We start from the raw sequence: 17,476 nt of genomic DNA on the forward strand, positions 1-17,476 counted from the left end.
TGGCTAACATCATGAACTTTGGCTATGTGTGAGAGGCCACTTAGGAAAAATAATCATTTATTCAAATGCTCAGCCAATTTACTTTGGCCTATTTGGAGCTTGTTTTTCCTGACGGAGAGGGAATAAATTTATAAAACACACTTTCAAGTTGGGGCTAGAAAAGGTGAGTGTACAAGTGAGGAAAAGTAGACAACAGAAGTTGCCAAAGCTGAACTGAGCTGAAAGCTGTGAATTCAGGAAACCTCCTTCTCCCCATTGCTGTGCTCCCTTGGCATCTGGGGCCAAGTGTACGCTCTGGAACGGATGGCAGAGGAGGATGTTGTGGGTTTTGGCTTCACTACTTGTGAAAACTTGCTCTTGGGAAGCCACCTCCAGCTCCAATACGAGTGTTTGATTGAAATCGAGCATCAGGGAAGATGGGGAAAGCAGTGGGGGATTTGGTCTTCCGATAGCCAGAAGACAAGGTGAAAGGACGGACACTTTGACTCAGAAAGTGCCAAGAGCGAGAAATTCGTGCTGAGGTGACTTCAAATGAGGCCAGGACCTTTGCTTCTCTTTTTCATGTAATTGTTTATTCAGATATATGAATAAAGAGAGGCTAATTGGTGGCAGACATAAATAAGTGCAGAGATAAATAAGTGGTGTTCTCTAGCCTGTGGGACCTTGGAATGAAACAGGCGAGGCAGGCAGATCAATGCAAAATGCTGTGTGGGAAGGCTGATGTTTCTCTGGTGCACACAGGCTGGTGATGGCGGATGTCTGCTCTGACTGGCTGGTGTCTGGGCTATACCAACCGTTAAATATTTTAATATCATCCCTGCTCTGTGATGTGTAGGAAGTATAACCAGATAGATGTGTACACTCCACAGTACTAGTACAGAGAAGGAAAAATAACTGGTGGAGTTAAAGAGTGTTTATAGAGGTGGTAGCATTTGGTCCGTGTACTAAAGGAAGAGTAGGACATCATTCGGAGGTGGAAGAGGAGACAGGAAGGGGGCATTCTAGAGGACAGAGGGAGTGGGACCATGTTCTGCAGTCTGAATATGTATGCAGAGGCTGGGAAGACAAACACGTTGTTTGGTGTGAATTGAGCATAAGTTGTTAGGGAGTTCATCAAAAAGTGTGAGCTCACTATCTTCAAAATATCCAGAATTCAACCACTTCTTTCCCTTTACTACTGCCAGCCTGGCCCAGCCCATTCTCTTCTCTCCCCTATTCCAGTCACAGCCTTGGAAGAGGCATCTGCTTCTCTCCTGCCCCCTACAGACTATTCTCTATACAGAAGCCTGGAAGATCCCTTTACAAACCAGGTCAAATCTCCTAATGGCTTTGCTCAAAATAGTGCAATGACTCCCCACATCACTAAAGTTGACGTTCTTACATTTGACTTCACTGAGCAAGCTAATTCCACATCTACAGTATTTCATGACCTCCTCTTTTACTCCTCTCCACACTATTGACTTTGATCTGGCCACACTGGCCTCCTACTTCATCCTCAAACTTGGCAGACACACTCCTCCCTCAAGACCTTTGCTCCAGCTGTTCCCAGTGCCTGGAGCTTCCACTCTTTTTCCAAGTATCCCTCGTCTACGTTTCTCATCTACAGATCTTTGCTCTTGAAGGTTGTGTTGACTGCCCTATTTCATTTCACAACCTGGTGACCCATCAACCTGTGAATCTACCCTCCTTGGCCTATTCTGTTTTTTTTTTCTTAGCAATTTTCACTTTTTAATATAGTATATTTTTCTTATTAATTATGTTTATTGTTTGTCTTTTCTTGCTAGAATATAAGTTCCATGAGGGTGGCTATCCTTGTCTGTTGCTTTGAAAAAAATTCCAAGTGGTCAGATCAGTGCTGGGTATAGATGAGGTGCTTGATAACTACTTATCAAGTGGTAGGGAGTGAGGATTTGGTAGATTATCCAAATACATGGTAAAGCCAGCATTTGGACTCAAGTTTGCCCAGTGGCTCGTGCCATCACTCCTGAGTGGGAAAGGAAAACCAGTTGAAGTATTGATGCTGGTAGCACTGGTGGTGGGATTTTTATACCACTCATGCTGATACTGGACAGCATAGACAATGCTGCAGTGAAGGAGAGAGCAAGCTATCCTTGCTCAATTTGTTGCTGCAGACTCTTTTTTTCTTTTAAATAATAAAATTCGTGACTGAAAAGACATCCTGTATGCGTGCGTGTGTGCATGTGTATGTAGATGCATTGGCCTCCATCCTAGAGCCTTACCTCATTTGGCAGGCATTTGACAAAGGCAGGATTATTGAATACCAGTGAATTATCTGGCAACAGAGGAAGAGACCAAGAGATGCATCGGTATGGAGTGCACCTGATAGGATGAAATGTTGGTCATTCACAGATGTCTTTCAGAAGGAGTCACCAACAAGTGCTGCATTATGTTTGTCTTGAAGAAACTATTTCCTATAAGGTTTCTGACCTTGAGAGGCAGGGCTGACATTGCAGACAAGAGCCTCAAGATTAGGCAGTTCTGCCTGGACTTCTCTGGAATTGCTGCTCAGTACCTGTGCCTGCTGCTACCACCTGCCATTGGGATTTGGCGCAGGGATCCAGTTAGCTGTTTCTTCATGCTCCAGGCTTCCACTGGTTAATGCTGAGGACTGCCAGCTAGTATTGAGAGATTGCCACTACCACAGAAACACTGTCTACAAAGAAGGCTGGGTTGCGAGGAGATGGGATAAACACAGAAAAGTCAAAACCAGGCCTCATCCTGGCCGGTAGTTAGATTTTTTACTTAAATTTAGGCTTACTCTACATGTTAAGACTCCAAAGAATACTAGGGAAAGAATGCTTTCCTAAAATGCATGGGCTCCACTGAATGCCGTATTTAGAAAGGAATCATTCCTTCTAGTTGTGCTGATGTGTTAAATGAGTAAGGCCACCAAGCACTCTTAATGACCAAAAGGGATAAAAAGTTTCCTCCTGGTTTTCTTCAAATCACAGGCATCACTATAAGGGAGGAGGCTATTGGATAAGCTCCTGCTTATCCAAAAGAAACTAAATTTATTTTGCACAGAAATCAAATTATTAACCCCCAAGCTTTCAAAGTTGCTAGATTGACAACCACCTAAGATGATACCAAAATGTGGTTGTCTGGGAAATTTATTTTCGTATAACATACAATGCTACAATGGTATCTTCCACAGAAGGAACATTTAAGTCCCGCACTCCAACCCTCATTACCACACACACAATACACACACCTTTTATTTTTACCCCCAGTTCACCTGTATTGGTGTTTAGAATAGCACAAGGGTCTATTAAATCTGAAAGCTGTTTTGGTCTCCAGACTTGCCAAGTGTCATATTTGACCTACTTCACCATTTGAAATTCCCATCCTCCATAAAAAAACATTTCTAACAAGATACCACCCTGGTCTTACTATGGCTTTTTCCAATTTCTTCATTATAAATGCCAATCATGCCTGCCCCGTAGTATACAATGATTTTGGACACCCTCTATGCCACCTGTCCTCAAGCTTCAGTTAGTGTCTGAATCTCCTAAAGGGCTGGTTAAAGTACAGATCACTCTGCCACCCCCAGAGTTTCTAATTCAAGAAGACTGGGGTAGGGCTGGAAAGTTTGCATTCCTGACAAGTTCCCAGGTAAAGCTGACACTGCTGGCTCTGGGATCTTACTTTGAGAATGTCTGTTCTATGCTTTCAATTTTGATTGCTCCTTGAAGAAAAAGGAAACCAAAACCAGTTGATTTAGAACTGAACTGGGTAGAATTAGCAAAGTCAACAGCTATGAAATTAAACAGCAGCAGAAGAATGAGCTGGTATCAAGTGAGGTCTGGGTGTGGAGGAGAATGTGCTATAGTTCATGTTCCTTAGGGTTCCTTAAAAGATCTTTCTTCATCAAGAAAGAACCCAAAGAGTGAAGTGATCAATATCAAAATTCTTTCAGTTACAAGTGATAAAAATAATAATACAAATAAATATCAACTCAAACAGGCCAATTCAAAGAGGATATTTATTGGCTCATATCAATGAAAAGTATAAGGATGGTCTAACTTCAGGCATGGCATGAACCAGAAGCTCAAAAAAGTTTCTTTCTATAACTCTGGCCTCTGTGTCCTCTCTATTTAAACCATTCTGAAACAGATTCTTAGATCCTGGTGGCAAAATAAACAAGAACCACTTTCTCTCACTGGCCAAAGTCTTTAGAAAGCATGCTGTTATAGTTTCTCAAAGAACACAGTCTGCGGGGGTCACCTACTGTGATCCAGAATAGAGAAGAAAAAGGGCAAGAAGAGGACCAATTGATAGTATATTAACCGTAATGGCCATTATTCCTTGGACACTGAGGCAAGTTTGTGACAGTATAAAAATAACACGGAAGTATGTTTATGATCATAGCTTCCCTGTACGCAAATCCAACTCCATTCAACTAAGAAAATGCCACTAAGACAATTTACCTTGGGGATTGTCACACAACTTTTTATCTCTTTTGTCACCATTAAATGTGATGTTTTTACTGGTGAGCTTCATGGCAGAGCCTGTCATTGTAGTGAGATAATTTGCTACAGAGAGTGGTGTAGGCAAAGGGAAATGGTAGCTACCTGTTTCCCCAGATCCACAGTAACTTTTTTAAAGTCTTTCTTTCTGCTGAAAAATGCCTGCCTGGCTACAGAGTCGAATAGGAGACTCTGAAGGGACAAGATGCTATTTTAAGTGCGATTTTCAGTCTTATAGAGTTTTCATTTAGTTCTTCATGTAATAGGCACATGTACAAAAGCAATTAAGCTAGAACAAAGCAGAAAATAACAGCAGGCAACTCGCTGCCTTCAGTTACAGTGCTCCCAATCTGGAACACTGTCAGTCACTGGTGGGGCTTGCAGAATTAAACTAGCTGGGAGAAAGAAAAAAAATTTTTTTTTGGCTGAGTCAGCATCCAAATATAGGAATCCTTCTGAAGGATTGCAGGTTTCTCAGAGGGCTATGCTAGAGGCAAGGAGTAGGTTGATTTTTTAAAGTCCATACAGGAAGAAAGAATTATTGCAAAATGTGTGTGTTTCCTGAGTTGTGGTCTGGAAAAACCATATCTGGGCCTAGGACACTCGCCTCCCTCTTTGAGACCCTGGAATGAATCTTTATTTCATTGTGCTTAACCATCACAGCAATTATGTTCCTAGAATGATATCAGCTAAAGGATGTGTTGGGGTTTTATTTTAGTTAAGTTAGATTGTAATTAGCAGGAAGTCACGTATTAAAGGGATATATGAGAAACAGAGTGGAGGCTAATGGAATTAAAGGGAGGGAAATGTCTGGGCTTTAGGGCTTTGCCACTGCCAAGGCCCACTCACTCACATTCATTCCCTCCATCCATCTCACCCTATCTCCATTCTTCATTGTCTTCTGCTAAACACAGATTTTTAAATATGGCAGAAGATGGCCACCAGCAGCTCCCGATTCATGCCCTTCAATTTCTGTGACTCAAAAGGCAACATACTCTGTCCTTCTCCAGTTGAGGAAAAACCCCAGGGAAAGAGGACTGCATAAATGAGATGAGAGGAGAGTGATCTGGAAGTAGGAGAGGGAGGGCTATGGCCACAGAAACCAGAGAAGGATGGAATTTCAAGGAAAAGACAATGGTCAATGGACACTACAGAGGGATGAAGTAGAGTGTGATGGAAGCATTCCTGACAAGGTTTGCAACACACAAAAAGTTAATGTCACATTTATCAGCTCACATACTGTGTGGATATTAAACAACCATATCACAGTGCTTTTCTTGAATATTAGTGTCCTAATGCCGTCACTGGAAACATCAATTTGGGCAACTGCCCATAAATTTATGGTTCCTTGTAAAGCTGCTTTTACGTAGTTAAAAAGTATTAATTAACATAGAAACAAGCTTTGATAAAAGACTGCTGAACAACAATGAAATAAACCCAGAAGGGCAGTGGTGGGCCTAGCCTGGGTATTGTGCTCACAATCCCCACTTGCTTTGTCACTGGGGAAGGAGGACAAGGTACAACAGTTGGCCAGGTTGAGTCACATCATGGCTATTCCTGTGGGGAGGGACCAAGTACTATGAATGACTGACAGCCCCACCAAGATTACACAACTAGAGGCAGGGAGAAACTATTTCCCAAAGAGGAGGAGGGAGAAAGGTACATACTTTTCTGTGTACAACTAGCAAAATGGTTACAGGAGTCCAGCCAAGTGTAAAAGTATCCCCAGTCCTCCAGTAGCACCAATTATTAGTTATTCCTATCAACGTATATTTTGTACCTACTACATGTCATATCTGTGTTAGATCTTGGATATACAAAGATAAATGGGACAAGATCCCAGCCTTTCAGAGTTTGAGTTATTGCTAAATAGACATGCAAAAATAAACTGGGTGTTATGGAACAAGAATTGTAGTAGAATTTGAAAAGTAGTATGGGAGAAGGAGAGGGAAAAGGATGCATTCTGTTGGGAAGGAGGGATGAGAGTAAGATTCATAGGAATCAAGGTTCAGAGGAGGGCTTTAAAGGAGGAATAGGAGGTTTCCAAGTAGACAAGGCAGATTTCCAGAGATTTCCCAATTTAAATACTCACTTAGCTTAGTTGTATTAGAGAATATTATAGGTTTGTATCACATAGGGCAGCACTTAGGAAATACAGATCTCAAGCTAATTTTAAACATAGAAATTAAAGTTTACAGAAGTTAGGAGATTTGATCAAAGTAATATAGCTAGAGAGTGGCAGGGCTACCATAAGAAGTCAGACTTCTTCATCACCAGAATAGTGCTCTTTTAATTTCCCCACATAAAATCCTGAGGCTCAAGGGTCAAAGAGAAACAGTGAGCCTTGTCCTGGTTTTTAGTAGGTATTATCTAGAGTCATGAATCTAACTATAACTATTATGTGACCAGGACATTACCAACTCATTAGCCTTGAAGAATGGTGAGTAGCAAGTGTTCACAGTGAATTTTACATTCATGTACAAATTATTGGGAAAAATCTGTTTCAGAAAAACACAACTGGCCACCATAGATAGCCCCCATATGTTACATCCAATAATTAATGGACCTTTAATTACATTTCAATAAATTGATGAGGACTGAGTTTTAAGACAGGTTATTTCCTTACTGGAGCTGTGACTCATAAGGAGAGGACAGCCCCCCGGTTTTTATCAGAAAATAAAAAAGTTAAGGGGAGAAGCCCTCTGTTTTACTCACACGGACTGGTAGGGCAGATGTGCATAGCTGACAGATACCCAAGATCTAGAAAAACAATTGCTTGGAAGTCACTGGGCTGAGACAGCTGGAATGGTTAGTTTTTTTCCTATGGGCTTCTGAGCTAAAGACTCTTTCAAATTCCTGAGCAAAGGCACGGAAGGCCCTGTGCAAAGCCAGCACAGGAAGGGCTAGTCTGGGTTGGTCTGGTGGGTTAGGTGGGCAAGAGTCATGGTCTAAAAGGCAGTGGGAGCTGGAGAGGGCAGCAGCACAAGCCATTCAGAGTAGAACAGTTGCGGAAGTCACTGTCCCTTTGTATACTGCTTTCTTGGTACAGGCAGCCCTGGTTCCACAGCTATAATTATAATGATTGACAAGAAACTGACAGAGGGCCCTATTTTTGAGAGGGGCAAAGGTATGGCCTTGTGTGTGGGAATGTAGTCTGAGCAGGAGAGTCAGGAATTGCATAGCCGTCATCTTCCAAAATGAAGAGGCTATTAGAGAAATACAGACAAGCATTGTGCATTTGTGGATGGCTAGCGCAAAAGAACACATCATCCCCCAATCTCAGTATAATATCCATCACTCCGGAGAAAAGATCAATATCAGCAATTATCAAAAATGGGGGAAAAACTGCCAAAAGGACTGTAAGCCAGCCATGTTAAACATGAAATGAATTACCACTCCCTCCAGTGGGATAAAATTTCTAAATCGTCAACACAATAGAAAATAAACACAAAGTCTACACATTTCCTTGTAGGCTTTCCGCCAGCCTCTTAGAGAGACCAAGCTCACTCAAGAGTCAAGTTCAAGGTTTCTGCCTGCCTCTCCTTCTTGTCTGTTTTGACTATACATATATATGCTACAACTATGTTATTGGTATACAAGAGGTTGGAGAACTCAAGGCCATTTCCTGTAAGGGACTGGGTTATCCATAACACTTGCTTGGTTATCTTTTATGATTTAATAGGGAGACTTTCCATAGCATGAAATCTGGCTCTGCCATTTATAGGCTGTGAGACCTTGGGCAAGTGACTTAACCTCTGTGAAACACAACTCAGGAGTCTTGGAAAACGATGATTGTATGAGACAATATCTATAAATAGATATAGAGCACAGCACTGGAACATGTCATGTTCTTAAAATGGTAGCTACTCAAATTGTTATTATTATTAAATCACTGTGCCTGCCTTTGAAGAGCTCACAGTCTAATGCGAAAACCAGACATGGGTATGATTCATGCAGATAGAACAATATGGGTTGTGGTTACAAGTATGGGTTGTGGTTATTTTCATGTTTAAGATTGCCTTTGTATAGTCTGTTTCCTCTGGTGGTTTCTGTCCAGATAGTGACACTATTTGCAGAAATTCTAGGGAAAAATCACAGTCTCTCATCAGGCTAGAAGTATTCTGGATTCTAGAACATTATCAAGATCTTCACCTAATACGAAAAGGCAGAAAAGACCTATGGATGCTAACATCTTCAGGCATCTTGAATCTCAACGTTGGCTGCACTAGGAGAGCTTTTAAAATTCCAGTGCCCATTCAACAAAGATGACAAGACGATTTAATGAAAAGACAATCTTTTCAACAAATGGTTCTGGAACAAGTATCCATATGCAAAACCTCACAAGACACACAAAAATGAAAGTGGATTATAGATATCAAAATAATAGCTAAAACTATAATACTTCTGGAAGAAAGCATAGGAGAAAGCCTTCATGACCTTGGTTGACCAAAGAGTTTTTAGATATAATAGAAAAGCACAATCCATAAAATGAAAAATAAATATTTTATACTTCACAATTTAAAATGTTTGTATTTTAAAAAAAAATAAGAAAACGAAAAGTTCAGTCACAGACTGGAGAAAATATTTGCTAGTCATATATCTAATAAAGTACTTGTTAATATATAAAATAACTCTTACATCTCAGTAATAAGAAGACAATTCAATTTTAAAAGGGGCAAAAGATTTGAATAGAAGTTTCGCCAAAGAAGATATACAAATGGCTAATATGCACTTGAAAAAATATTCAGTGTAATGAGGAATCCAAAGAATATAAGGAATACAAATTAACACTACAATTACATATAACTACACAGTCATTAGAATGGCCAAAATTAGAAATCCAAACAACACCAAGTGTGGTAAGGGTATAGAGAAAATGGAACCATCAATCATTGCTGGTGGGAATGTAAAATGGGAAAAGTCAGTTTTTTAAAATAAGTCAGTCGAAAGCTTACTATACAACCCAGCAATTCTGCTCCTAGAAATATACACAAGAGAAATTTAAACATATTTCCATACGAAGGCATGTTGTGCTAATGTTCATAGCAGCATTTTTCATAATTGCACCAAACTGGAAACAACCCAGATGCCCACCAACTGCTGAAAAGTCAAACAAAATGTAATATATTCGTACCGTGAAATAGTGTTCAACCATAAAAAGGAGCATGCTACAGCATAGATACACCTCAACAATATTATGAGACATGAAAGGAACCAGATGCAAAAGACAACATATGTTATGATTTTATTTATGTGAGTGTCCACACAAGAGAAATTGACAGCGATAGAAAGCAGATCATGGCAGTCTGAAGCCACAGGTAGGAGCAGGGATTGACCGCAAACTGGCAAGAGGGAACTTTTTTGGGTGATGGAAATGTTCTAATACTAGATTGTGTGGATGTCTGCACTCCCATGTTCATTGCAGCACTATTCACAATAACCAAAATATGGATGCTGTGGATCTATGTCCATCAACAGATGAACAGGTAAAGAAAATGTGTATGTACACAACAGAATGCTATTCAGTTGTAACAGGAATGAAATCCTGTCATTTGCAGCAATATGGATGGAACTGGAGGTCATTATGTTAAGTGAAATAAGCCAGGCACAAAAGGACAAATACTGCGTGTTTGCACTTACATGTGGAAGCTAAAAAAGTGGCCCTCATGGAGATAAAAAGTTGGTGGTTACCAGAGGCAGAAAACGAAAGGGGGAAGGAAGATAAGAGTGAGGTCAGTTAATGGTTACAAAATGTAATTAGATAGAAGGAATAAGATCTAGTGTTTGATAATACAGTAGATTATTATAGTTAACAATAATGTATTTTATATAGTTCAAAATAGCTAGTAGAGAAGAATTAAAATGTTCCCAACATAAAGAAGAGATAAATGTTTGAGGCGATATGTATCCCAGTTACACTAATTTGATCATTACACATGGTGTGCATGTATCAAAATATCAAATGTGCCCCCAAAATATGTGCAACTATTATGTATCAATAAAAAAACACCAGATTGTGGTGATGCCTGCACAATTCTTTAAATATATATATATTTTAAATAATATAATTTACCATTATAATGGGTGAATTTTATACTGTGTAAAGTAGACCTCAATAAAGCTGTTTAAGAAATCCTGTTGTCCAGGCTTCCCTCCAGACCCATAACATTGGAATCTTTGGGGCTGGGACCCGGGCATCAGCATCTTGTAAAGCTTCTCCAGCTATTTTAACGGGCAGCCCAGGAGAACCAAGGTAGAGAAAAACCTGTGGATTTGAACTGCATCTCCACAACTCACCCATGTCTATAAGAAAAAATAATACCTACCTCATCAGCTTGTTTTGAGGCTAAAAAAAGATGAATGTAGAAGAATGCTGAATAACATCAAGCTGAACAATTGTCTAGAAACTAGAATAGTGATAACAGTCATATAATGTGTGTTCAAGACCTGAAAGTCAGCCACAGTTTTGTCAAGAGACCCCGAGCACAAGACATTCTTATACCAGACAGCCCTATCAGTCTAAATTCCAGAGTATGTAAGATTACTTTGATCTCTGTCAGTTTGGGACAATTTAATAATCTCCCAAAGAGCACTTCAATGAGATCAGGCTTCCAACAACAACAGACTGAACTATCCAAAAGCTTCCTTTAGATTAAAAGTACCTTAATGTCAGCCAGGCATGGTGACAATACTTTGGGAGGCCAAGGCAGGCAGATCACTTGAGGCCAGGAGTTTGAGACCAGCCTGGCCAACGTGGCAAATCCCTGTCTCTACTAAAAATACAGAAATTAGCCAGGCATGGTGGTGGGTGCCTGTAATCCCAGCTACTCAGGAGGCTGAGGTGAAAGAATCACTTGAACCCAGAAGGTCAAGGTTGCAGTGAGCCATGATTCTGCCATTGCACTCCAGCCTGGGTGACACAGCAAGATCCCCCACCTCAAAATAAATAAATAAATAAATAAAATACAAATATTTTTATATTATCAGTAATTTGTCGTTGTTTTGCAGTTGGAGTTAGGGTCAGACAGTAGAGGGGTTTTTTTCTTTTTTTTGAGATGGAGTCTCGCTGGTCACCTGGGCTGGAGAGCAGTGGCAGGATCTCGGCTCACTGCAAGCTCCATCTTCTGGGTTCACACCATTCTCCTGCCTCAGCCTCCCAAGTAGCTGGGACTACAGGCACTCGCCACCATGCCTGGCTAATTTTTTGTATTTTTAGTAGAGACGGGGTTCCACCGGGTTAGCCAGGATGGTCTCGATCTCCTGACCTCATGATCCACCTGCCTTGGCCTCCCAAAGTGCTGGGATTACAGGCGTGAGCCACTGCGCCCGGCCGAGGTTTTAAAACCTCTAAACCCAGCCTCTTTCAGCTACTATAAAGATATAAAAAATGTCTTGTACCAATTAAAGTGTGTTCAGCTGGAAGTAGCAAAGTACCTGATTTTTAATGTCTTCAGTTGCAATTATTTTAAATTTTAACAGATGATCTGGAAGTAGGCATTCCAAGTTTGCTTTGGAAATTCCGTGATATTATAAAATATCCAGACTCTTTAGAATCTTGAGCTTTGTCAAAGGCAGCATCTCTCCTCATGATCAGAAAACAGCTGCCAGATTTTCAAGAAACTCAATCGCATATGACAGCATCTCAAATAGAAAGCTGGAGGCAGATACAAAGAAAGGCTTTTTCTTCACATGCTTCTTTGTTATTAGGAAGGAATGAAAACTTTTCCCCAGAAGTCCCAAGAAGACTTTTCCCTTTATCACCTTAGATGAATTGGGTCAAATACTCACCCTGTTAGCAAGGAGGGAGGAGGAATGGTCGTCAGGAAAGCATCCAAAAGCATCTGCCACATTGCTTATTTTCATACAGTGTTTTGCAGCTATGCATATGCAGCAGTGTTCTTCATTATAGGCAACAGAAAATGTCCCTGTCTAATTTAACCAGAAAATGACTTTATTCACAGATTTTGAGTACTTCAGAGCTGTCAGGATTTCTGAAGAGTGAAACTTGAGGTTAAGCTGCCAGAAACAATGCCCAAAACCATGCTTGAAAACTGTTCTAATGAAGAAGCCCCTACTTCTGTCAGTTACCACACACTCCATGGACAGTTTGCACCATTGCTGTTCTCCTGATGAGAACTTGATCTTGCTTTCACCATTACCGCCACGGCTGCCAAAGAGAGAGGGTGAGTGTGCTCCTTGACCCTTGGTTGTTGCATAGCTAGCTTCCAAATCTAAGTGTGCTGTGAGCGCATCTGATTGGTGGAGCCTTGGTCATGTGAGCTTTCCCAGCTGCAAGGGAGTCTGGGAAGGGGAGTAGCTGGTATTTTTGGTACTTCTGAAGACTCATAAGAGAAGAATTCTCAACTTAGGTAGAGGTTTAGATACTGAAAAACTAGAGTGAATGACACATTCACTACAATGTTAATTATCTCATTTAATTCTCACAACCTTTTGCAAGTTATCCTCATTTTATGGAAAAGGAAACTGAGGCTCAGAGATACTTTACCATGTCCAAAAATCTAAGCTCTACAGACAAGTAAGCAAAACTAGATGTCCAGGGATGTATATTGTGCATTATTATAGGAAATTAATTGAAGACATACCAGATATTCATCATTAGGTATTTGTTAAATAAATTATGCTATATTTATACAATGGAACACTGCATAACCTTTTACAAACCTTGAGCTAGATTTATATGTTCTGATAGGAAAATATGTTTAGAATATATTGAGTGAGAAAACCACAAGTTCCAAAATGGTATAGATAGTACAACTTCAAAACAGTTTCAAGAGACTCTAATTTTATATAGATAGAGATATATTATATATATTGTATATACAGGTAGTCCTAGGATTAGTAAGATTTAACTTAGGATTTTTCAATTTTATGATGGTTCCCATACAACCATTTTGACTTTCACTTTCAGTACAGTATTCAATAAATTGCATGAGCTATTCAACACTTTAATATACAATAGGCTTTGTTTTAGATGATTTTGCCCAACTGTGGGATAATGCAAATGTTCTGAGCACATTTAAGGTAGACTAGGCTAAGCTGTAATGTTTGATAGTTTAGGTGTATTGAATGTATTTTCAACTTATGATATTTTCAACTTATGATGGGCTTATCTGGCTGTAACTCCATTGTAAGTTGAGAACATTTATATATTTTACACACACACACACACAGAGCCATGTATACCAAACTGTTAACAGTAGTTGTCTCATGTGGATGTTAATAAGAATTCTCACATTTTTCTGTTATATATACTTGCAATTTTTGAATTTTCTACAGTAAGTATGTAGTGTTTTGTAAGCAGCAAAACACCCAATAAATCCAATTTTAATTGAACCAGATTAATCATCCATAAAGATAAGATTCCTTTGTTTAGATAATGGAAATGGGGGAGGCGGGCCTGTCCAACTTGAGGGCATTTTTGCCTCTAGGACTTAGATATTGAAATAAAAATTAATGAGTCACTCAAAAATATGGGATCAATGGGAGAGAAAAAAGGCAGGGAGCTTGACTCCCCTTCAGAGGCAGGGCTAGCAGCAACTGGGGCAACAAGGGTCACTTTATGTTTAAGTTGAGGAAGGATAAAATAATAAGAGAGTTCCAGAGAGTAGGAGAGTCAAGAATAAATGCTTCATCCCAGATTAGGAAAGAATCCAGTAGCCTGAGATATGGATGGGTGGAGAAAGCAAGACCAGTGAAATGGGTCAAAGAGATTAAACCCTGGTTGGAAATTGAGCAAGAAAAGCCTGGGAGGCTGAAACAGGCCAGGCCTGAGGCAGTGCCAGGCTTTGTTCTCAGGCCTAATTGCTAGGATAGGAAGCTATAAGTTACACTGTGGAATGCTTTAGTGTTTTTTTTTAATAGTAAATTTTTCTGACACAGCTTATTGATGAAAACTGTTTTTAGCTATAGGAATCCTATATTCCAATACCACAGAGGGTACAATTAAATATAAAAATGCTGAAAGAGAGGCAGTATAGCTTAGTGGAGAAGAGCATAGACTTCGACCTGGTGACTCAGGTGGTATAGACAGAGAGATGACTGTGGATGCCACCAGAGAAGAGTCACTAATCCAATAGTTTGGGTTTTGGCCAGTCACCATAGGAGAAGTGACTTTAGTATTGATGGGGACATCCCAACCCAGGCTTTACTCTGATTTGTGGATGACCTGGGCTTCAGTTGTGGGACTTGTGGTGGTGGGAATCCACATGCTCTAACTTTGAAATTCTCAGCCTTTTGCTATAACATAACAAAGAAAGAATGGCTACAATGAGCCAGACTCTAGTTGGTGCTGAAAGTCCTGTTGATGTGCCTGAATGGAGAAACTAAAAGTCACCAACACGGCTCATTAGTGAACCTCTGACTCATACTGAACATGGGAGGACAATTAAGGAAGAAGACCCTAGTAGAAAGATCCCCACCAAATTGTCGTCTTTCCCTTTTATGTGATGAGGTTTGATGTTGGCAGTTCATTCTTTGCACTCCCTGCTACATATTTGATGCCTGTCAATGCAGGTATCACAAATAACTGGAGAGGCATTGGAATTACACATGCAGAGGTCTAGAAAGACCATTTGAGCCAATTAAGCAGGAGTGTTTCTTCTGGAACAATCTTTCAACATCCATGTGTATATTTGACTAAATCTTTTTGGTTGGTTCCCATGCTGAAGACATTACTTTGGTGCACAGCTTGCAGAACAACCTAGCACATGCCAGATGTGTTTTGTTTTGTTTTGTTTCTTTGCCATTTTGTTCTGCTTTGCTTTTCAATATCAAAGCAACTCTAAGCCACTAGACATAGCTTCTCCAAAGACTTCAGATCAATGATTTCCAGATGTGCTATTTGTAGTCATTCATAGAGCCAAGATATAAATGTCATCAATCCCTGGAGGCATTGTAGTGTAACACTCTAGAATGCAAGTTTACGAGCCAGATTACGTGGGAGTGAATCTTGTCTCCACCACTGGGGCAAGCTATTTAACTTCTTTGTGCCTCAGTTTTGTCATCTGTAGAATGGTAATAATTATAGTACCTATCTCACACTGGTGTTGTGGGAATAAATTAATTTTCTTTTTTTATAAAAGGGTGTGTAGAATAGTGCCTGGTATATAAGCGATAAATGGTAAGTGTTGTTACTATTCTAGAATCCTGTCAGCCACTCCTGTAGGACTTCAGATGGTGGAAGTGGATGAAGTCATCATGACCCTTGAGCATCCTGGTAGGATACACAGCTTTGTAGTTTTAAAAATGTGATGTACTCAGTGCATGAATAGCTAAATGAGTTCAAGAGACTACTCCATACAGACCAAGCTCAGAAATTGACAGAAGAGTTAATTGTGCCTATGCCAATTTTTTAAATTTATAGTAAGATTAGAACAGGCAAAGGGGCACCAGATATTCGTGTTACCATGTCAGTGTATCCTTCCCTAGTATGCAAACCTACATCAGATGTCAAGTTTCCATTTGAAAATTATTTGGTGAGCATAGTAGTAGAGCTGGTATCCTCATGTTACCTGGTTACCACATATGAGAGAGGTAAGCAGAAAAATAAACTTGTTGGATGCAGATGTTTGAGATTATTTGTCATGGTGGGCAGTGGGGATATGAAGTCAAAATATCTATTTAGAATGTGCAATCTTCAGTGAAGCCTGACCTCCAATCATAAAATGTGTCAGATGACCCTGGAAAGGGACAAAGAAATTGATGTCTGCTGAGGCATGCCAAAGCCTATACAGATGAGAGGACTGCCATCAATCTGGGCTCTACATGGAAGAAGCAATGGGGTTTAAATTTCTCCTTTCCTTGAAGCTTCCTCAGAAGTCCTCTCTTTTGGTTTTGTTTTGCTTTTCCTTCCCTCCTGCCCTGGTTCATTTTCTGATGCTATAGCAGAATACCATAGAGTGGGACACTCATAAAGAAAAGAGATGGCCGGGCGCGGTGGCTCAAGCCTGTAATCCCAGCACTTTGGGAGGCCGAGACGGGTGGATCACGAGGTCAGGAGATTGAGACCATCCTGGCTAATACGGTGAAACCCCGTCTCTACTAAAAAATACAAAAAACTAGCCGGGCGAGGTGGCGGGCGCCTGTAGTCCCAGCTACTCGGGAGGCTGAGGCAGGAGAATGGCGTGAACCCGGGAGGCGGAGCTTGCAGTGAGCTGAGATCCGGCCACTGCACTCCAGCCGGGGTGACAGAGCGATACTCCGTCTCAAAAAAAAAAAAGAGATTTACTTGGCTCACATTTCTTTTTTTCTTTTTGAGACGGACTCTCGCTGTGTCGCCCCGGCTGGAGTGCAGTGGCGCAATCTTGGCTCATGGCAAACTCCGCCTCCCGGGTTGATGCCATTCTCCTGCCTTAGCCTCCGGAGTAGCTGGGACTACAGGCGCCCGCCACCTCGCCCGGCTAGTAGAGACGGGGTTTCACCGTGTTAGCCAGGATGGTGTTGATCTCCTGACCTCATGATCCACCTGCCTCGGCCTCCCAAAGAGCTGGGATTACAGGTGTGAGCCACCACGCCTGGCTGGCTCACATTTCTATAGGGTTGGAAATCCAGGACCGAGGGGCCTCACCTGTTGTGAGATGTACTGCTGCATCGTAACATGGAGGATGCCTTATGTGGTGAGGAGGGTGAGAGCAGGTGAGTGCATATGAGACAGAGAAAAAGGGGGTCCAACTCCTGAGATAACGAGCCCATTCCCTTGAAAACAACCTTAATCCATTATGAGGACAGAGCCTTCATGACCTAATAACCTCTTAAAGACCCCACCTCTTAATACCATCACAATGGCATTAAATTTCAACATGACTGTTGGAAGGGACACTTAAATCATAGCACCTGCCATCCTTTCCTCTATATTTCCTCCTTCCTTCCATCCCCTCCTGTCTCCTTCCCTTTCTTTTTCTTCTATTCCGATCCCTTTTTTTAAATTTCCCTTTCTCTTCCCTTTCTAGTTTCCCTTCTCCCTTTCTACT

General features: G+C 40.8%; 1 long non-coding RNA gene across 1 annotated transcript in view; it reads right to left on the reverse strand.

Annotated features, from left to right (window-relative positions):
• Window positions 1-17,172, reverse strand: part of LOC105491825 (uncharacterized) — a 141,350-nt gene extending 124,178 nt beyond the window's left edge. The window contains exon 1 of the long non-coding RNA XR_011612520.1: window positions 17,074-17,172. This is a non-coding gene — a long non-coding RNA (uncharacterized lncRNA). The remainder of the gene's footprint in view (window positions 1-17,073) is intronic.
• Window positions 17,173-17,476: the final 304 nt, after the last annotated feature.

The sequence above is a fragment of the Macaca nemestrina genome, chromosome 14 (assembly GCF_043159975.1).
Source record: "Macaca nemestrina isolate mMacNem1 chromosome 14, mMacNem.hap1, whole genome shotgun sequence".
Lineage (NCBI taxonomy): Eukaryota > Metazoa > Chordata > Mammalia > Primates > Cercopithecidae > Macaca > Macaca nemestrina.